A 23,591-nucleotide genomic window follows, 5' to 3' on the forward strand; every position below is an offset into this window, starting at 1 on the left:
GTGTTGTGAACTTCTGTTTTTTGTGAAATAAAGTTTATTATTTATTTTTATTTATATTTAACCACATAAAAGCAAGTACTGATGAATAAAGCAATTCTTGCGAAATTAATCCCCAACCATTCCAAAATAACAAGATGCACAACGTTAATGTTCTAATTTTAACTTCTTTTTTTCTTTTTTTCTTTTTTTTTAGAACAAAGAGTTTCTGTGCATAAAACATCATTTTATATTTAACTTACTTATAGACAAAATAAGTAATGTTCGATGTTATTATTACATTTTCACACGGATCTTCACATACTACTGGTAATCTATACTAATATTATAAAGCTGCAGTGTTTGTTTGTTTGTTTGAACACGCTAATCTCTGATACTACTGGTCCGATTTGAATGATTCTTTCAGTGTTGGGTAGTCCATTTATCGAGGAAGGCTATAGGCTATGTTTTTTTTTTCAAAATTAGGGATCTGTAATAAAATTGCTATTTTGTAACACAAGGTGTAAAATCGAAAACCTATTTTTGCGTGCGCTGCAAAAACTATTGACAATAGAACAAACTGATGTGTACACAGGCTATAATATAGGCAATATTTTATTACTTATAAAACTATCGCGTGAATTATACTTTATATGGCAAAACAACGTTTGCCGGGTCAGCTAGTATAGAATAAGATTAAACTTGCGTAATAGCGGAATATAACAGCAATAGCCCGATAACTGATGAATTATGTTTGTCAATGTGTCAAATAGATCTTTTTTTATTTAACCTTTAAATCTTAGGATAAGGATTGGTCTCCGCTGCGCTCCAAGTCGATACCGCAGGCGTAGTTACAAAGTGCGGCAACTAATACTACGCCTACGAATGTGTGACGTTGACGTGTCACATATTCTGTTAAACTTTGCTAATAATTGAAATTAAAATGCCTGGTTGCGTAGTTATACTTTGTAAAAATAATACTCCAGGAAATAAGAAAGACACTGCGATTACATATCATCAGTAAGTATTTTGTATTTTATTAATTTCAATGTAAAATAACACGAAGCGTATGTTAAAATTTTTTAAGGATGTGTGAGTGTCAAGATTCCACGCACACAAGCATCTAATAGTTGCCGAAATAAAAAAAGCTATTTTTGCTAAGCTTTAAACTTACTTTACATAAAAAAATCACTGAATAATATTTTAAATTGTTCTAATTAGCAGTGGAAACCCTACGCTGAAAGATACTGATTTTCGCGGTTAATTACTCTCTGATTGATTTCAAGCCGTCGACGTTTAGATCGAAATACGGTGAGGTATTTTTGTATTTCTGTATCTAAGATTTATTAATTGGTAAATAATCCCGTCTAATTACAAATACATTTCATCACACTCACTGCAAATAACTAAAATTACAAAATTTACTATGTTTATTATATTTTACACACATGATTTTGTTGTAAATTGTAATAAAATAAAATAAAATAACCGTTTTACATTGATATCAAAAGATTGGCCCCTGAACTGGTAAAACCTGTATCTTCGATAAATGACAATAAAATAACATGACACAGAATAAAAATTGTAATGAAAAAGCTGAAATAATAAAAGAAATAATAAAGTTTAATAGTACATTATGAAACTTGTGTACTATATTGGTAATGACGAGGCGAGTGCGATAACGGAACCGAGAGTGTCATGATATTGCGAATAATAATGATAGTACAATATTGTATATTTTATTGAAAAGTGCAAGAAAAAATTATGTTACATAAAAATAGTTTCTTGCGTCGCTTCTTCTTGCTCAGAGCGCCATTTGTTTCCGAAGCGGTGATAGTGTTAGAAGTGAAATCAAAAAGAATTCTAAAGGTATCAATTTTGAGAAAATAAATGCCTTTTTATTGCCTTTATGCACATGCGTACATAGGACGCTTACAAATCACTTGCAAGAAAAATATTTATAATTATCAACCATCCAGGGAAAAATAGACTTAAAAATGGATTTTATCTTTACTTTACTTTACGATGTTTATCTTAAAATGAATAATGATGTCGATAAAAACAATATTTTCTTGAATAAAGCATAGTAGAATTAAGAATATTTTAGATATAATAACCTTTACACACATCAGGATAAGGTTCTGCCCAATAACCCCATCCACAATACTCATCATGCCTTTTATAGAGGTAGATCTACAAACCGCTCTATTATGGCTGAAATAGCTATAATAACTGAAACTGCCCTATTATAGCTTGTGGACAGGGTTGAAATGGCACTTGAGGACAAACAAATTGCACTTTGCGCCTTCCTCGATATTAAAGGAGCTCTTGAAAAAACACCAATAAGGACTTTAGTTGAGGCATTAGCTATTAAAATGGTCGACTCTACTACAGTCAGATGGGTCGAGTCAATGCTTTCGAGTAGGATCTAAATATCGATGCTAAATACAAGCTGTAAACCGATGAATCCGTGTCTGGATACGTTTGGAATCTACATGCCACAGATTTGGAAAATCTATGAATTTGGGAAACCTTGCCTTGATCTTCCAGTCCGAGGTATAATGTTTACGCTATAATAGAATGTGCAGAAACCATCCTGAGTAAAGGCTACGTCGACAATTGTATTTATTCCACACACCTAGTCAGGCCGCTCTGTTTGCTATTGACTCAAATAGGATAGGAAGGATAGGAACTTGGAAGAATTGACATCCCGTTACACATCTTCTTGAAAGTACAGGGTGGACCAAAAGTCCGTTTATAATTGGAATGATGATTAAAAAAAAAACTAATTATAGTAGATCAAAACTGTTTATTGTTTTCAATAGTAAACAAAAGGGGAATTTATTTCTTATAAATCACATCATCCATATGCAATCCTATATTATTCTGGCATTGCTGCAATCTAGAGCGGAAATTTTCGATGACAGCTTTACATGTTCCTGTTGAGATGTTTTGGATTTCTGTGCGAATACGATCCTTTAATTCGTCAAGAGTTACTGGATTGGTTGGCTGGAATACAGGGGTTTTTGATCAAAATGACATAGTGTCACTCCAATAACGACAATTTTGTCTATTAACATGCCCATTTAGGTGGAAGTGTGCCTTGTTGAGAAAAAAATGTTTGTAAAACTGGTGAATCGCTCTACCATTTCGTTCGCAAACTGCAACCTAGTGGCATGGTCCTGAGGCCTTAATTCCTGAACCATTTGGATTTTATAGGAATGTAGACTTAAATCTTTCTTGAGAATGCGGTTTAATACATCATTATCTTGGCACGTTAAGGACAGCAGACCGCTTTCGAGTTGATAGTCCAGGTTGGTCACGAACAGACGATTTTACTCGCTCCACGTTTTCGGGGTCCCTCGACGTTCTAGGCCGGCCAGATCGAGGTAAATCCATTGTTGAACCCGTCTTCTCAAACTTGAGCACCCATTATTTAATTAACACACCTGATGGAGCTTGATTTTTGTGTCGTATCTTGTAATGATTGCAAAACTTTCGTTGAGCTAAGGTCGCAGAATCGTTGTTTCGATAGTACTCGCGTACACAAAATGCACGTTGACTACCGCTAAACGACGCCATGGTACTAAATTCCCATTGGCCGTTCTTGCGATGCGCAACCCTGTGCTGTCGTCTGCATAGCAATGAATACTGCCGATTTGCAGCATATCATTCATATGCAGAAGAAACAGTGTAGGGGATAGCATGCAGCCTTGCAGGACACCAGTGATTATGGCTTTTAATTCGGAGCACGTACCGTTGATAACAACCTTGATGCTCCGATCGGCCAAGAAGCTAGTGACCCATTTGCACAACTTCTCGGGAAGCCCATAGGGTGGCAGTTAGCAATAAGCGCTTTATGCCACACCCGATCGAAGGCCTTTGCTATGTCCAAACTCATAGCCAACGCCTCTACCTTCAACTCAACCGCTTGCGCCCATTTTATGGGTGAGATATGCAAGAAGATCACCAGTTGAGCGATCCTGACAGAAACCCTACTGGCGGTCGCTGATCAGCTGGTGGTCCCCTAGGTATTCCAAGAGCTGGCGGTTGATAATCGACTCCATTGCTTTGGAGAAAATGGAGGTAATGGCAATGGGGCGGTAATTGGACGGATCCGAGCGAACACCTTTCTCAAGGATCGGGTGCACTAAAGCCGCCTTCCATAAATTCGGGACTACGCCTAATGAGTAGGAGAGCCGAAAAAAACGCGTAAGCACTGGCGCCAATTCCGGAGCACATGTTCGCAGCACTATCGGGGAATGCCATCGGGCCCGCTCGCTTTGTGAATGTCCAAGGTGAAAAGGCCTTAATCACGGTGCCATGCCCGAATTTTACCTTGGTTTATTTATTTATAATAGCCTATCGGAGCCCCTGTTTTACTCCACTTATCTCAGTCCTGTGCCAACTTCGACTAAGTCTTCTTATAAGCATCCGGATCGTCACTCCATCGTTTTTGGGGTCTGCCTCGACGTCTTTGCCCGTATTGAGGCGTGACGACTTATGCCCATCGGACATACATGCCAAGTCCAGTTTCACTTTAGCGCAGCGGTGTTTATTATTTTATTGCATACCTAGATGCAAAAAATTACTTTTAAAATAAATGTAAATTATCAACTATAAACAAGCATTGGAACCAGACGTGTTCATTTCAGCTCGAACTAAACGCAATGTATTCGTTTACAATAAAGGAAATAACATGTCCCAACAACGTGGTGTATTAACATTTACGAAGCATTTTATATTTATATGAAGCACGCTCCTGTTATATCATTTATATTTAATCTATAGATAAAAGGTTGAGCTACGGACTCATATAAATAATAATAATAATATTGACACACTCTTACACAAATTATCTTGTCCCAAACTAGGCATAGGTAGCCTTATTTTTATGAAAATAAAGGACAAGACGACCAGGACGTTCAGCTGATGGTAATTGATACGCCCTGCTCATTACAATGCAGTGCCGCTCAGGATTCTTGAAAAACCCCAATACTTCTGGATGGCACTACAACTGCGCTCGTCACCTTGAGGCACAAGATGTTAAGTATCATTTTCCCAGTAATTTCACTAGCTACGGCGCCCTTCAGACCGAAACACAGTAATGCTTACACATTACTGCTTCACGGCAGAAATAGGCGCCTTTTTGGTACCCATAATCTAGCCGGCATCCTGTGCAAAGGAGCCTCCCACTGGTGAATAGACCGTACTATGGGGTGCAAGACAACGATATATTTAATACAATATACTTACTTAAACATACATAAATACAAATAAACATCCATGACTCAGAAACAAACATTCATATTCATCATATAAATGGTTGCACCTACCGGGATTCGAACCCGGGAGCAATAAGTTATGAGTAATAATAATAGTAATATGAGGTTTCTAAACGCGAAAACTTTGAGGATATTTTCGTTTGTTGATGAGTGCCACTTTAAGCACAGAATAAGATGATTTGTGCACACGTTTCACTTAGTTACACCTTTTAAAGAAATTGCCTTTTTAGATACCCGCGAACAACAAGGTTCACTTTGATAAGGATAAAATTAACTTTAATGATTTGTGTGGACACGCTGGCGCCCTCTCATATTGAACATTCATCTAGGGTGGCAGGTGCAGCGGAGGAAATTGCTGAAAATCTAAAGCGGAGGAAATATGCATCAATCGGAGATGGATACATTTTTCCCTTTGGGGTTGAGATGATAGCTCCCTGGGGTTCATCGGCACAAAAACTCTAAACAGAGTTATCCAGGCGCCTAACCGAAATGACAGGTGACCCAATGTCTGTTCCGTACTGCTGTCAGTGGATAAGTTTGGCCATACAAGAGGTAACGCTGCCAGCACATGGGCACCTTGCCTGCCGACTGCGATCTTCGCGATATATAAAATTTGTAAGTTATTATAATATTTTAATAGATATTATATTTAAGTATTTTTATTTTATTATTTTTATATAAAGAGTGTTATTTAGTTAAATAATCTAAATCACCTAAACTGAATAAATAAGTTTAAAGAAAATTTATCTCCTTTACACCGGATGCCGGCTAGATTATGGGTACCACAACAGCGCCTATTTCTGTTGTGAAGCAGTAATGTAAGCATTACTGAGTTTTCATCTGATGGGCGCAATAGCTACTGAAATTACTGGGCAAATGAGACTTGGCATCTTATGTCTCAAGGTGACGAGCGCAGTTGTAGTGCCGCATAGAATCCTGAGCGGCACGTGCTGCGCGTCTCGTCCCTTATTGTCATAAAAAAATCAATACTAGAGGCGTTCAATTAATATTAGAAATGAGATACAAACTCTTTGGAACCAAGTGTTAGAAATAGAAGTTTTCTATTTTCAGTTTGTCGGGGTGTTTTGTCGATAATTTATTAAATTAAATACATGATTTATTAAGTATCTGCGCCCTAAGATCTTATAGAACAAGTTAATAGGTAATTCTCTTTCAAATTAAGTGACAACCCTTGCATATTTGCGTGTGAACCTTCAAGGCCAGTTGCACCTCCCCTCAAAGTGTTCCACTACTGTAAGGAATATAATATTGTTATTCTGTGGGATAGTCAAGTGAAGGTGGCTGGATGATCTTGTTACCGGGAGGTCTGCTTGATGTGTTTTTTATTATTATTATATTATTATTTCCTTTAAAGTTAAAGTTATTATATATTTTATTTTATGAAATGCTCACATAATCCCTCTATTTATTTACGGTATGTGTGGATTGATGCATCTACTATACTCAATAACTCTTGTGTTTATAAGTATTAATTTACTTTTGTTTTCTTTTTTTGACTTACTTGTGTAAGCTTTTCAGTTTTTGACATTTGAGTATTTTTGTTGCGTCACTTTGCATATATTGTAATTGAAATGATTTGTAAAACAATTAAAATGTACATCTTGACATAAAAGAGTGGCAATGAGTTTCTTGCTACTTGCTCAACCCTTTACGAAGTAGCGGTAAATTCAATAAGAAACAATATTTTTATTTCTTTTTGACATTCATAAGTGTCATTTCCGTGACTTACATGAATAAAGTGTTTTTGAATTTGAATATGAATTTGAAGATCCCATTGGCATAGTTCTAAATTATATGGCACGGTGAAATTATGGCAGCGATTATCTCACTATAATCCGTGATGTCACTCAAGTAACCAAAAGCGCCGTCAAATAAATAACTCAGGGTTATCCTTCCCGAATTATATTAAATCTAGTCGACCCGACAGACGTGTAATTCAAATGTGTTATTATTATTATTTTTTTTTTAAATGAAACAATAGATATAGTACGTTACCTTTAAGATATAGACATAAGCCATGGCGGACTTTTCTGTAGACCTTTAATATAAATACACAATTCCACCTTACATTATTATGTCATATCACAAAAACGTTTTCGTTGAAAGCTCCCGGACAGATTATTTTTAACGACACCTCCAAAAAATTTATTTATAAAAATTTGTATACAGCAACTTAACAAATTATATATTAAATCCTTCCTCGATAACTAGGTTATATATTGGTGAAACCAGCAACTACAACAATTTATCGCGAACTGACAGACTGACAGATGTGGCCGTGGATATTGTTTTATAATATGTAGTGGTTCAACGATATTGTAGTATATGAAAATGAAATACTAACTTTTCAATAGGACTGTGTGATTGTTAACCTAGGGTCGAAAGAATCAATTCCCGAGGTATTTAGACGACCGAGCGCAGCAAGGGCGGCTATAGTCCGAGTAGGAATTGATTATTTTACCCGTGTTAAGCACTTTACTTTTCATTTCGAATATGAGGAAAATAAAACTAGTTGTTTGTCTAAACTATTTATTGATATTAAATCATAATATTAGTAGTACCTTTTTAAAATTAATTGTCAAATTAGGACAATTTATGACGACTTTTTAAATTTTAAATATGGAACTCTCCGCGTAATTGTTGCGGCTTATTCCGCTCAAAGAAGTTTGCGCTAAGTTCACACTGGCTGTTTAGAAATTCACATGGCCGCAGCTTTTTTTTTAATTAGTTTTTTTTACATAAAACTCTTCCCAGCTGAAAGCAGTTCTATTTTTGAAGTTCATTCCGGCCCTTAGGTGGAAAGTAATTTGTATGAGTTTTTCCCTCTCTATGGAGGGAAGCAGCATTTTCCACCCAATAATCAGATCAAGACAACATTACTTTCCGAGTATGAGAAATGAAAAAAAAAATTCACCTGTCTGCACTTTTTACTGCAGTAAAATAGTAATGTGCAAACGTTAGGGTGTTTTGGTTTAAAGGACGCCGTATCTATTGAAATTATTGGGGTAATGATCTTATGCCTCAAAGTAGCGAGCGCAATTAGGATGAGATTATTTTTAGGTTCAATCAAATAAACAGCATCACTGCATTCTGATGGGCAGGGCGTATCTTACCATCAAATGAGCGTCCTGCTCATTTTGACACTTTATCTTATAAAAATTTATTATTAGCTAGTTTTTACCCGCGACTTCGTCCACGTTGAATAGTAGCTTTGGGCATTTTATTTTTTATTATACTTTTCAAATAATACACACACAAACTGCTGTTTCCGCTGCTGGCAGTCACTATGTTCCCAGAAAATGTTCAAAGCAAATGAATTACGAAATACAAATGAGTCCCAGAAAATGTTCAAAGCAAATGAATTACGAAATACAAATGAGTTTTAAAATAACGCTTATGTGGTAAAGGTTAATTTTATAATATAAATGACTTTATTAATGATACCACAGATTCGGAACGGAGCGAGCATCAGAATATTTAAATTGTAAAATAGATTAAAAAATTATTATATTATAAGTATATTATATTAGCTGATCCGACAGACGTTGTTCTGTACATAATAAATAAAAAAAAGAATTTTCTGAATTTGTCATAAAAATTTTATAACATTATGATTTATTTCGTATATTATGCTCCCTGTTGTTACGATGAAATTGTTTCATAGCAGAACTGTCAAACCGTGCGTCAATAAATTATCTCATAAAAAATATGTTCGTACAAAACAAATATTGGAAATAAAAATAATTATGGATCCCGAATCGAAATAAAAAATATCCTATCTCTCAAGTCGAAGTTAAACTCCACTCCATGAAGTAAACCCCATTAGAATCCGTTCATTAGTTTAAGAGTTCACTAAAAACAAACATCAGGACACTGGATTTAGGTTTCTTAAGATTATATAAAAAAAAATTGTGATTGAATTTATTTCCAATTTTGATTAATAATATTTGAATTTGAATAATGTTTTAACATAGCAAATAGCCAGGTTTTTCCCAGTTTCCTGGATTCCCCCCCCCCCCCCACAAACCTCATGTATTAGTTTTTAAGAATAGTAAAGTTTTATCCCCCAACACGTAGATAGGGTTGTAGAAATAAGTTTTCTGATACGTACATATATAAGGCTTAATTGTAAATTGCTTTAATACGTAGATTTAGGTAATTTTGTATATATATTTTAATATCAAATATAGAAATTTGGAATTTGATTTTTTTTAATAATGTTTTAATTGTAGACTTACTCAGTAGCTAGATTGATGTGGAGACAGCCAACCTTGACCGGCACCAGGTGGGGAGCCCCGGGTTCAGATGGCGTTGTGCAGTGTGATGCCGGATCTACGCGGCGTGTACTTGATAACATCTTGCTGCAACAATTCATAAACATGTACAATGAATCAAACATTCAATTTATTACTAGCTGACCCGACAGACGCTGTTCTGTCAAAAAAAAATGATGTAAGTATTCGGGAATAATGTACTCTAAAGTCATCGGAAATGAATAATTAAAGTTAAAAGGTATTTCTGAATGGTTTTTAATATCTAGTAATAAAATGATAAGGATTCATATCGTATTTGTGTAAAGAGGTTTTAATTGGCAATTTTAAAAGTTTGTCTTATGGAATAGGAGGACAAACGAGCGTACGGGTCACCTGTTGTTAAGTGATCACCGCCGCCCGAAATCTCTTGCATCACCAGAGGAATCACAGGAGCGTTGCCGGCCTTTAAGGAAGGTGTACGCGCTTTTTTTGAAGGTACCCATGTCGTATCGTCCCGGAAACACCGCACAAGGAAGTTCATTCCACAGCTTTGTAGTAAATGGAAAAAAGCTCCTTGAAAACCGCACTATGGAGGACCGCCACACATCCAGATGGTGGGGATGATATCCTAACTTGTGGCGAGCTGATACTGGGGTGCGCCTGACCAGAGATGACAGCAATGCTCCATGTGTAGCCGGACCTGCGCTTTGTACAGCGCTTGAATGTGGGCCGGCTTGAAGTATTGCCGTGCTCTATTAATGAAGCCCAGTTTCTTTGAAGCCAATTTGGCTTTGCCCTCCAGATAGCCACGAAATAGGCAATCGATCGAGATTTCGAGACCCAGTATTCCGATACTATACGAGGCTTTAAGGGAAGTGTTGTCGAAGAGCGGATAGAGAAGATACGACAAATGGGGTTTTTTAGTGGTAAACGCGCAAACTTGAGTCTTCTAGGGGTTAAATTGGACAAGGTTCAATTTACCCCATTCCGCGACCTTCTCAAGAGAGGACTCGATAGAAGACACAAGTTTCTCCCGGCACTGGTCGTCGATTTCCCGAGAGAGACCTGCATGGCCCGTGTATACGGCATCACCAGTGCTGTCGTCTGCATAGCAATGAATGTTGGAGGTGTCCAACATATCATTGATTAAAATGGATATAGTATGTTATCCTTTATAGATAATCATATGCCATCGGGGACTTTTCTGTAGACCTATTTAGGATACGCAAATTCCACAATACATTATTTTGGTATATCTAAAAGGGTTTAGACAGCGTTTTTGTTGAAAGCTCCCAGACGACTTACTTTTTTCGATACGTTCAACGCATTTTGTTACTATATACAAAGATGTATACAAAACCTTAACAAATTATATACTAAATCCTTCCTCGAGAACCACGCTTTACATTGGTGAAAACAGTATGAAAATCGGTGCTGTAGTTTTTGAGTTTATCGTGAACAGACAGACAGACGGGAGGACTTTGTTTTATAATATGTAGTGATTGACAATAACAGCATTTCTTTCTTCATTTTTCGAAGTATAGTAAAATAGCCAGCCAGAACGCTAGCTAACGCTGCTTGTAGCATCAGAATCATCGATAAATAATTCTAATTCAAATACTTTCAAAGTAGGATTTTATAAATTACGTATTCGACGTGAAAATCTACCATTCATTCCAAAGTATGCCTAAAGACCTGAGAAGAATGAACACAAAACTAAGGGGGCCCCTTTTTTAAATTGCATTACAATATTTTTTTTTATTAAATAACCGGATGCGGTCACACCAAAATGTTGCATCATTTAGGAAGTCATATAAGTTATATTAATTTTTACCACTCCGTTTTATAATAATTCATTTAAATTTTTGTGTATTTTCTGGAACTCTGTTTTAAATACATCTTAGAAAGATTTACTAGTCCATTATTAGGTTGATTTTATGATTCAATTTCAAGAAAATTTAAAGAAATGTAAAATTTTTGGGAAACAAAGTTTTTTCTATGAAGCCCTGGGGCTAATTGTAATTATTACAAAAAATTGATTAATAATTTACAAGTGAAAGTGTTTTGATAGCTAAATTGAATTATCATCTCTCATTCAAAAATGGATCTGGGTCGGGACATTTTCTGCGATGTTTTTTATGATTTCAAATGTGTAAAGTAGAGTCTCGTGCCAGATTTTGGCGAGACAACACGTCCTGAGGATGCCTCGTGTAGAGGCGAAACACGTGTTGAATTGTTTTAAAAACAAATATTGACGGAATTAACACTAAAGAAAACTTAAATCATTTGTATAATTATTCAATAAAATTTCAAATGTAGCCTTAAACCAGACGAGTCATTTGATCGACTTCAAATAGCGTCTATGGATGACGGCCCTTCTGTTAAGCAACCATCTACCGTTGGCATATCGAATTTAAGCGCGGTCGTTTATATACGAATAAACCCTCGGTAACCCTCATTGTTGAGGGCTGTTACCGAGGAATGCGCTAGTAGTGAAAAATTAAATTTATTACGAAGGAATTACATACGAAGAAATTCAGGATATATTGCAGATTGGATCGGGAAGATTGGATCACAAAATTCTACACCAGCACCTTCTAATGGTGCGGTGAAATGATAAATTTTAAGCAGACTTGTCTCGATGTGTCTACGACACTGTAACAGGTGACAAATCCTGGATTTATGAATGCGATCCCGACTCGAAGCGTCAGTGACAGTTTGGCTATTTCAAAACGAAGCAACGCCTTCCAAAGTGAAAAGATCGAGAAGCGCAGGTAAAATATTAATAGACAGTTTCTTCAATGTGACAGCCATTAAGTTCTAAAGTACAGATTCCACTATGAAACTAGTTTCATAAATGGAATCGACACAAAATATACATCGGCTATAGCCTCATTAACGCCAAACGGTATACTACCAAATGCTATAGAGAATTTTTCACTGCTATGAGCGACAGGCGACCTGATACCGGGCTCCACGGGCTATTGCTTCACCAACGCACCCGAAGGGACAAAGGACACAATACCTGTCAGTGTTCACGGGTCACCCTTCTTACAGTCATGAACTAGCACCATGTGACTTCATTTAATTCCCGAATAGCGGGCTCCACGGGCTATTGCTTCACCAACGCATCCGAAGGGACAAAAACACCATACCGGTCAAAGTCCACTGGTCACCCTTCTTACATGAACTAGCACCGTATAACTTCATTTATCATATTTATTCCCTAAAATCAACTGGGAGTGGACCAGTTTTCATCACCGGAAGATGCGCTATAACAGTGTTCGAGAAGGCCATAGAAGAGGTGTCCGCGGCAAACTGGAAAAAGTGCTTCGAAAACTGGCTAAGCGCATGAGACTTTGTGTAGAAGCTGGTGGAGAGTACTTTGAAAAGATTTTATAGAATTATTTTTTTAATATAATGTGATTTTTTAGTTTCTAAAAACTTTCTGAGTGCCCCACGTATTATAAAGTAGTGAGATGCGACGGTAATATATTAATTAATTTAATTTTTTCATAATAGTTATTTACTCGTAGTAGTATCATTATTAACGCGAATAATCCAAGACACAAGCTCATACTCAAACCTTCGCTCAATTGTTTGGTATTATGTAGTTCTAATTATTATTATTATTATTATTATTATTATTATTATTATTATTATTATTATTATTATTATTATTATTATTATTATTATTATTATTATTATTATTATTATTATTATTATTATTATTATTATTATTATTATTATTATTATTATTATTATTATTATTATTATTATTATTATTATTATTATTATTATTATTATTATTATTATTATTATTATTATTATTATTATTATTATTATTATTATTATTATTATTATTATTATTATTATTATTATTATTATTATTATTATTATTATTATTATTATTATTATTATTATTATTATTATTATTATTATTATTATTATTATTATTATTATTATTATTATTATTATTATTATTATTATTATTATTATTATTATTATTATTATTATTATTATTATTATTATTATTATTATTATTATTATTATTATTATTATTATTATTATTATTATTATTATTATTATTATTATTATTATTATTATTATTATTATTATTATTATTATTATTATTATTATTATTATTATTATTATTATTATTATTATTATTATTATTATTATTATTATTATTATTATTATTATTATTATTATTATTATTATTATTATTATTATTATTATTATTATTATTATTATTATTATTATTATTATTATTATTATTATTATTATTATTATTATTATTATTATTATTATTATTATTATTATTATTATTATTATTATTATTATTATTATTATTATTATTATTATTATTATTATTATTATTATTATTATTATTATTATTATTATTATTATTATTATTATTATTATTATTATTATTATTATTATTATTATTATTATTATTATTATTATTATTATTATTATTATTATTATTATTATTATTATTATTATTATTATTATTATTATTATTATTATTATTATTATTATTATTATTATTATTATTATTATTATTATTATTATTATTATTATTATTATTATTATTATTATTATTATTATTATTATTATTATTATTATTATTATTATTATTATTATTATTATTATTATTATTATTATTATTATCATTATTTATAGTGTTTGCTTATTAATCGCCACAAAATGCTTTTACAACAAGATCCCAGAAAATGGTCAAAACAAAAGTATTACGTTATTCAAAAGAATTGTTAAAAAACGTTTGTGTGGTAAAGGTTACTATAACATAAATGACTTTCTTAGTGATACCACAGATTGGGGAAAAAGCCCGTTGAGTTTGTTGCGCCCATTCTTCTCAGGCCTGAGGCAGTCATTTTGGAATGGGTGGTTTGACTTTCAATAAGTGATGTCACATCCTATTTTGAATAAAAATATTTGAATTTGAATTCGACTATTACGTCACCAATTGTCGTTGTATTCAATGAAATTCTCGTTTTCATGAATCGCCGCTGCGAGAATTTATGATCTTCATATTGTTAAAGTTATAACAATTAGGTTGAGTTATATTGGTTTACATTGTATGGCCATACAATTAGCTGAAATATTAACAAATAACGGCTTTTGTTTTGAAATTATACTGTCTTCATTGCATTTAAACAAAAAACTGTTGTTCAACGAAAACATGATCCATATCATCACGACCTTTGGTTAGTAATGAATTAAGTACTGAGGGAGATTAGTTTTTGCTCTTTTAAATTATTATAATCTATAGTATAAATTTATACCGTACCGTACTTTGTGAGTACATTACTCACAAAGTACGGTATTAAATCAATTCATAGGGATTTTCCATTTTTTTTTATGTTTGTTACCTCAAAACTTTCGACTGTGTTAGCCGATTTTGATAATTCTTTTTTTATTTGAAAGCTGGTGCTTCCCGTGTGGTAATTGTAATTTAGTTCAGATCTGACATAGAATTCATCCATGCGAAAATCATAAGTCTTAAATTTGCTACACATACGTATAGCAAAGTGGATGATAAATTTACGAATCACTCAATATCGCGCAGTGTGGTAAAATTTCTGTCTGTAATTAAATTGCAAAGCGCTTACGTTATCTACACATATTTAGACAAATTGTTAGTAAGTGTACTTCAAACTGACTAAAAGTTAAAATTAAAAAAAAATAACAAAAAAATGCAACCGACACAAAAAACACTATTTGAAAACAACAGATATGAAAAAATAATTGCGTATTTTTATACAATCTAAATTATTAATCTAATTCTAGTTACAATTATTCTCAATTTTTGGAGTCGGTGTCATACAAGATAGGTTAGTAACTACATACATAGTTATTGGTGAGATGTGCTTGAGTTGTGAGGAGGTGAAAGGCGAGAGCGGGTCGTGGCGGAAGATCGTAACTAGAATTAGATTAATTAATTAGATTGTATAAAAATACGCAATTATTTTTATACTTTTTAGTGCATATTATATCTGTTGTTTTCGAATAGTGTTTTTGAAGGCGGTTGTTTTTAAAGGTAGGCCAGGCTTCACAAACTGTGGTTAAATCCAGGTTAACTCACAATAAGGTAATATACTGTTCGATGGTGGGTTTGGAATATCACCGGGCAGAACCATCGATTCGGATCTCAACTACCAACAATTAGAGATTAAAACAAGAAGTTGAGAAAAGGCAGCGAGAATTGACCAATAGAAAGGTGTTTCATCTCGATAAAGCTAGAACACACACATCGTTACCTATACACCACCACCACCACTTCATCAGTGTGAGGCTCCTTTGCACAAGACGCCGGCTAGATTATTGGTACCACACCGGCGCCTATATCTGCCGTGAAGCAGTAATGTGTAAGCATTACTGTGTTTCGGTCTTAAGGGCTCCGTAGTTAGTGAAATTACTGGGCAAATGAGACTTGACATCTTATGTCTGAAGGTGACGAGCGCAATTGCAGTGCCGCTCAGAATTTTTGGGTTATTCAATAATCCTGAGCGGCACCATTGTAATTTGCAGGGCGTATAAATTACCATCAACTAAACGTCCTGCTCGTCTCGTCCCTTATTTTCATAAAAAAAAAACAGCAAGTATTTTAAGAGAGTTTGGCTGGGAGGTGTTAATGCATCCTACACCTCTGAACTTGAAATCTCCACCTATTTCGGTTTTGTAGAATCGTGACATATCAGCTGCTAAAGTTAAGATTTGAGTCAAATTTAACGTTAGCAGTAACGCTGCCTGTAACATAGACTGCGGAATGTGTTGCACCATCGTATTCTTTGGCATAGTTAAAGTTAAAAAGTGAAATATCAAATCAATATCGAATATTCATTTGAAAAATTTGAGAGGCCGCTATTGAGCATTCAACATTCACAATAGCTTTAACCGGCCAAGATTGGACGGTTACGGTTTAAAGTTATGACGTCATATAAAAATTGTCAAATACTGCAACTCATTTTTTGAAAAAAAAAGTTTATTGAATTAGGCGTTACTTTGCGGAAATCCATAATTATACAAATGATTAAAGTTTTCTTTAGTGTTAACAAGTTTCGCCTCTACACGAGGCATCCTCAGGACGTGTTGTCTCGCCAAAATCTGGCACGAGACATTACTCATTTTTTGTTTAACTGGTACTTTAACATGTTAGTTATTGCTATAGTTAGTTGGTGCAACCCAGCCTAAGACTGAATTAAATATGTGTTAACAATCAGTGTCAGTATTATGACATTAACCGTGTGATATTAAGTGATATATAAAGAATCACCGACCTGTATAAATACCACTGGACAGGCTGTTCTATATGTTTGACAGCAAATTTTTTGTGCCTATTTAAAGCGCCACTCGCGAGCGTCCAGAGAACTAATTTTGACGTATAATACAAATGGCTGCGAAGGAACGTGCAATACTCTGAAGTATTTTTGCATTATATATTAATTTCGTTCGTTTTCCGTGTTATTTATACTTCAAGAATTAACGTAATAAAGCACTCATTTTTTGTAAATAGTTTCCCAAGATGTATCGATGTTTGCTGAGGTTATCACCACTAGTTTTAGTACCGCAGACTCTCGCTACATGTCCAACAGCGCCAGAATGGCGAATATCAAACACGCACAAAAGCACTTTGACAGCCGCCAGTCCAGTGGCTTATAGTAGAGGTCAGTGTAAAGAATGCATAGCAAAACGGGAACGCCAGTTTAGAGTTAATATAATCTTTGCATCAGTTGCAAAGAGGATGTAAATACTACGTAATAAGAAGCGGAACTGCCTAAGTAAAAATTGAAATATACTTTAGGATGAAACGTGCAGTAATTTGACATAAGTTTGAAATAGTAGTAATTACAGTATCGCGCTTTTTTAACAAAATTATAGCCGTCACCTGTCAATGACTGCATATCATACAATCGAGTGAATCGCTTTTTTCTTAGAGAGATTCGCTAGCCTGGTCAGTTCCAATCGGTCATTGGTCGGAAGCGCACGTCCGCGGGGCAGTGCTACTTATTGAACAGCGGTTGTTTTACTAAGTAAACAAATCCCAATTATCAATGAATCACTTCTGTTTTTACACAAATTAAATTTGAAAAACAAAATTTTAAGAACGATGGGGGGTACTTCTGTAGTTATTCTAAGACAGCTGTGCCCAAAACCGATACATAACAGGTCTCTTTAACATTATTAAGGCAGTGTCAGATGAGCATTAAGTAAGGACTGCCAAGTCGCGTTTTTGATATCAGAAGTCCCAGAATTTCAATAGCATCGGGATCATGTCTTTACCTAATAAATATTAATATTTTATTTCATTTACTACATGTACAATATTTATTATATAATACTTATTATTTTTATATTTTTATCGTTAATTGTAATAATAATAACATTGAAAAACGGTTTTGCAGTGATATTAAAAGGAGTGGACAAACGAAACAATTGATAATGAATAAAAATTAAATGTGTAAGTATGTGTGTGTGTGTGTGTATGAATGAATATGAATTCTGTATTTGAATGTAACTAAACTTTGAAAAAAATGACGACCTGTATAGCCGAGTGGTTAGCGAACCTACCTACTAAGCTAGAGGTCCCGGGATAATGAATATGGATGTTTGTTTCCGAGTCATGGATGTTTATATGTATTTATGTATGTTTATATGTTTAAGTAAGTATATTGTATTAAATATATCGTTGTCTTGCAACCCATAACACAGGCTATATATGCCTAATTTGGGGCATGATAATTTGTGTAAAAAGTGTGTCAATATTAAAAAAAATGTAATGAGTTTTCTTGGAGCTTATAACAAATGAGTATTTTTCGCGCCATCCTATTATATCTTGTATGCCTACCTCAATCTATTTAATCTAATGGCCTTCCTACAAACATCTAGCGACTGTCGACTGCCATCTTAAATATCAAGTTAATGTTATCTTAATGTAAATTTAATTTGTGTGAGCACTGGTACCCATAATACAAGTTAGATCTTGCTGTAGGCATCAGAGTTTCAATACAAAACTCGGCTTTATTTAAGATTTATGTGTTATTTATGCGTCATAGACCTAGAAAATATTAGCGAATAGACTTAGATTAAGGATTTCTGCTGTGCTCCATCTAGATACCGCAATAGTCACAAAGTGCGGCAACTAATACTACGCCCAAGTGGGCGTACTCGAGCCAGTCTCGAACAATGTAAACTCGGTATTTTCTTTGATTATAGTATTTTCTTTGATTAACGCGAGTGTGACACATTTAAATAAAACACTTTTAAATTATTACGCGTCTAAAGTCAGTCAGTCCCCCTGAAAACGAGGTCTGGAAAGGTCTTGAAATATCGGGGTAACTAAAATTATAATAAAAATGTAACTTTTACCCGAAAATCTAATGTAAAAACACAGTTACAATTAAACGCGTCTTAATCCTTTAAAAGGTGTTTTATTTAAATGTGAATTCCAACTAGATACCGCACTACTTAAGAACTATAGCTTTTTTATTACGGCAAGTATTAGATGCTTGTGTGCGTGGCAACTAGACACTCAATGGCATCATTCAATTTATGTAACATACGCTTCGTGTTATTTGACACTGAAATTAATAAAATACAAAATACTGATTATTATGTGATTCCAGTGTCTTTTTTATTTCTTGTAGAATTATTTTTATTGTCAATTAATTTTAGGCACGTCAACGTCACACTTTGTTCGAGACTGCCTCAATTACGCCCACTTGGGCGTAGCATTAGATGCCGCACTTTGCAACTACCTCTGCGGTATCAAATTAAAGAGCAGCAGAGACCAATTCTTAATCTAAGACCAACCCTCTTAAATTAAAAACATAATAACATTTATTGAAGTAGGCATTACTTTGCGGAATTCCATAATTATCCAATTGTTTTGAGTTTTCTTTAGTGTTAATTCAACACGTGTTTCGCCTCTACACGAGGCATTCTCAGGAGATGTTGACTCGCCAAACTCTGGCACGAGACAAATATTGGCGGAATTAACACTAAAGAAAACTCAAAACATTTGGATTAATAAAATAGTCTAAATCGTAAGCCATAACGACGACGACGACGACGACCTGAATAGCGGAGTGGTTAGCGATCCTACCTACTAAGCTAGAGGTCCCGGGTTCGAATCCCGGTAGGTGCAAGCATTTATATGATGAATATGGATGTTTGTTTCCGAGTCATGGATGTTTAAATGTATTTATGTATGTTGATATGTATGTTTATATGAATTTATGTATGTTTAAGTAAGTATATAGTATTAAATATATCGTTGTCTTGTAACCTATAACACAGGCTATATATGCTTAACTTGGGGCAAGATAATTTGTGTAAAAAGTGTGTCAATATTATTATTATTATTATTATTATTATTATTATTATTATTATTATTATTATTATTATTATAACGACAAGGTGTTGAGTTATCAAAGATAAAAAGTATTCTTCTTCTTTTTTGAAGTCGGGTAACAACATACTTTCAGATTATCAATTACAGTACACACTCTTGCTGTTTTCCTTTCATTGTGACCAGGACAAATGGCAGAAATATATCAAAGAAAGATGTGTCACAATAAAACGTTATTTCTGTGAAGCATGTTTAGAAAAACAGCTTTGATAAAGCTACATATAAAAGGCATAAAAGGCACTTATTTTCTCAAAATTGATTCCTTTAGAATTCTTTTTGATGTCATTTCTATTAACTACTAGATACTACTACCGCTTCGGAAACAAATGGCGCTCTGAGAGAGAAGAAGCGGCGCAAGAAACTCTCCCAGCATTCTTTTTTTGCGCTCTTTTCAATAAAAATATACAATATTGTACAATCATTTCTATCGCTATAAAATAATCACAATCTAGTTCCAGGCTGTCCGATCTACCCTTAAAGCTATTGTGTATCTTATGAAGCCTACTAGAATTAGTTACAAGCAATCCCTTATTTCTAATGTTATAATAATGAAAATCACTATTAAGAGCAAAAAGGTGACGATTTTTGTGAACGTATATTAAATTTTCATAAATGTACTGAGAATGAACAGTCATAATATTTATTTCTTTAAATTTTTCTTTGAGAGACTGTCTATAATCAAGCTGATATATAGCACGAACAGCTCTCTTATACAGAGCAAACACTATATCAATGTCAGCAGCATGACCCCATAGTAAAATACCGTACGTCATAATATAATAGAAAGAAATATCTTTATTTTCCATAGGAGAACCTTGGTGAACGTCATGAAGCTGTATCAGTTCTTAAAGGAGCTAAGACATGGGGAGAAGAACTGATAAGAAAGTTCCTAGCCCTTCTCTATTTGTCATAATTAACACACAGAAGAACGAAAGAAGTGTTCCATACGGCACATTAACTTTACTATATATTTTTGCAATAAATTGAAATAACAAAAAAAGGAATGGAGAAATTAAAACAATAAGAAAAAAGACAGTTAGTTTTTGTCACTTGCATGTAATCTATCTATATCTTTATATATATATTTCTTGTGTGCGTGTGTATGTCACTGAACTCCTCCTAGACGGCTGGACCGATTCTAATGAAACTTTCTGTGTGTATTCAAAAGGATTCGAGAATGGTTTAGATTCACAATTGAACTACCTCCGAAACGGCTGGACCGATTTTGATGATTTTTTTGTGTGTTGCAGTGAATTTGAGATTGGTGTGTGTCTTCAAGTGGATTTGATAATGGTTTTGATTCACAATTAAACTACCTCCTAAACGGCTGGACCGATTTTGATAATTTTTTGTGTGTTGCAGTGAATTTGAGATTGGTTTAGATTCTCAATTCCGTCGATATAATATAATTATCCTGCTCATGTGTATTTAAGTGGACTCCTCCCAACGGATGGACCGATTTATCAAATTTAAGACGTGTGTCTGAAATTTCCGACAGGACAACGTCTGTTGGGTCCACTAGTAGATATATAAAAATGAATTGCTGTTCGTTAGTCTCGCTAAAACTCCAGAACGGCTGGACCGATTTGGCTAATTTGGTCTTGAATTATTTGTGGAAGTCCAGGGAAAGTTTAAAAGGTGAATAAATATGAAAATTTTCGGAATTAAATAAAAATAACAAATTTGTTTTTCCTTTCATGTGTCCCCCGTAGTTCAGAAACCATATTGAAAGAATAGTTTAAAATGGATTACTAATTAGAATATTTCTAACTTTCTCAGGAGGTAAAAAACAAACTAAATTTTAGCTACCTCAACTCGGTAGATTAACTATGATGTCAATACAACGTTTGCTGGGTCAGCTTGTTATAAATAATAATCTAAGGTAATTTATACTTCTAGATAGAGTCTCCTGCTGTTAGACAATGCATGACAACAGGTTAGTTTTATTACTTATTATCTAGTTTGTATTAGATTGTTAATCACTTATTAATTATTACTTTTATTTTTGTAATTTCACACTATTCACATTATAATTATTGTTTCTAGAATTAAGATCTAGATTAAAGTTACTTATTTTTTTCATGTTTTAAATGTTGAATGTACCAAATTAGAATAACCAACCTATAATTAGTATGTTAGTGCAAATCATTTGTTAATGTTGAGTTATTGTTGGTACATCTAAAATAAATAAATTACTTTAGTGTGCATGACAAGCTACATCTTCCACTCGCGATACGCTGCTCACTTTGTTTTAGTGGGCGTGAAATGCTGGAAATAAAGGCTAATAGTTCTCCGCTATTTTTTTAACATTGCCAGTCTATCTATACATGTACATTATCTAAGATAAAAAAAAACATTACCAGGAGGCCAGGATATCCGCATAAATCCGGCAGTGGGAGGCTCCTTTGCATAGGATCGGCTAGATTATGGGTACCACAACGGCGCCTATTTCTATCGTGCTTCACGGCAATAATGTGTAAACATTACTGTGTTTCGGTCTGAAGGGCGCCGTAGCTATTGAAATTACTGGGCAAATGAGACTTAACATCTTATGTCTCAAGGTGACGAGCGCAATTGTAGTACCGCTCAGAATTTTTGGATTTTTCAAGAATCTTGAGCGGCACTGCCTTATAATGAGCAGGGCGTATCAATTACCATTAGCTGAACGTCCGCTCGTCTCGTCCCTTACTATCATAAAACAAAAAATAACGAAACAGAAGATACAAGCAACACTCACGCTAGTATGCAGTTCCTATACAAAAATAAATATATTTTTTTTTATTGGAAAACTTACAAAGAGTACTAAGGAGGTACGCAATAAGTAATACAAGGTGAGGTAAGAAATGAAGTCCCTGATGATGATCACTTAACACCAGGTGACCCGAACGCTCGTTTCTCCTCGTTTTCCAAAAAGTTCAGCTTCAGGAGTGGACTTGTGCTTACCTGAAAACAAAATTAGCACGCAATATGTCAAAGGGTTATCAATACTATTCAAAAGAATAGAATATTTTTTTTTAACAAAAACAGCAGACTTCAAAAACAACAGATAATATGCACTAAAAAGTATAAAAATAATTGTGTATTTTTACACAATCTAATTAATTAATCTAATTCTAGTTACGATTATTGTTATTTTTTGAATCGGTGTCCTTCCGCCGCGACCCGTTCTCGACTCTCGCCTCCTCACGACTCAAGCACATCTCACCTATAACTACATATGTAGTTACAAACTTATCTTGGCTGACACCGACTCCAAACTATCTTTGAAAGGGATACACATCCCTTTCAGTAAAAAAGGAATCATCGAAATTGGTTGGCGAGTTATTCGTAAATTTGTCGTCGTTTAGCAAATTAAAGACTATTATGGTTTTCTCATGTATGCTATTGTCAAATCTGGACCAATTACATTACATTACAATGGGACTACACGGAAAACACTTGCTTTTAAATAAGAAAAGAATTATAAAAATCGGTTCACCCAGTCGAAAGTTTTGAGGTAACAAACATAAAAAAGTAGAAAAAAGAACATACCGACGATTTGAGAACCTCCTCCTTTTTTGAAGTCGGTTAGTAATAAAAAACACACACCTTCAATTTACAGTATTAATTACTATCTTAAAA

General features: G+C 33.8%; 1 protein-coding gene across 1 annotated transcript in view; it reads right to left on the minus strand.

The window, feature by feature from the left end:
• Positions 1-23,591, minus strand: part of LOC126979619 (atrial natriuretic peptide receptor 1-like) — a 147,826-nt gene that overhangs the window by 105,207 nt on the left and 19,028 nt on the right. The window contains exon 2 of the mRNA XM_050829051.1: positions 9,521-9,643. The gene's annotated coding sequence lies outside the window, so the exon portion shown is untranslated. The remainder of the gene's footprint in view (positions 1-9,520; positions 9,644-23,591) is intronic.

This window comes from Leptidea sinapis, chromosome 3 (assembly GCF_905404315.1).
Source record: "Leptidea sinapis chromosome 3, ilLepSina1.1, whole genome shotgun sequence".
NCBI lineage: Eukaryota > Metazoa > Arthropoda > Insecta > Lepidoptera > Pieridae > Leptidea > Leptidea sinapis.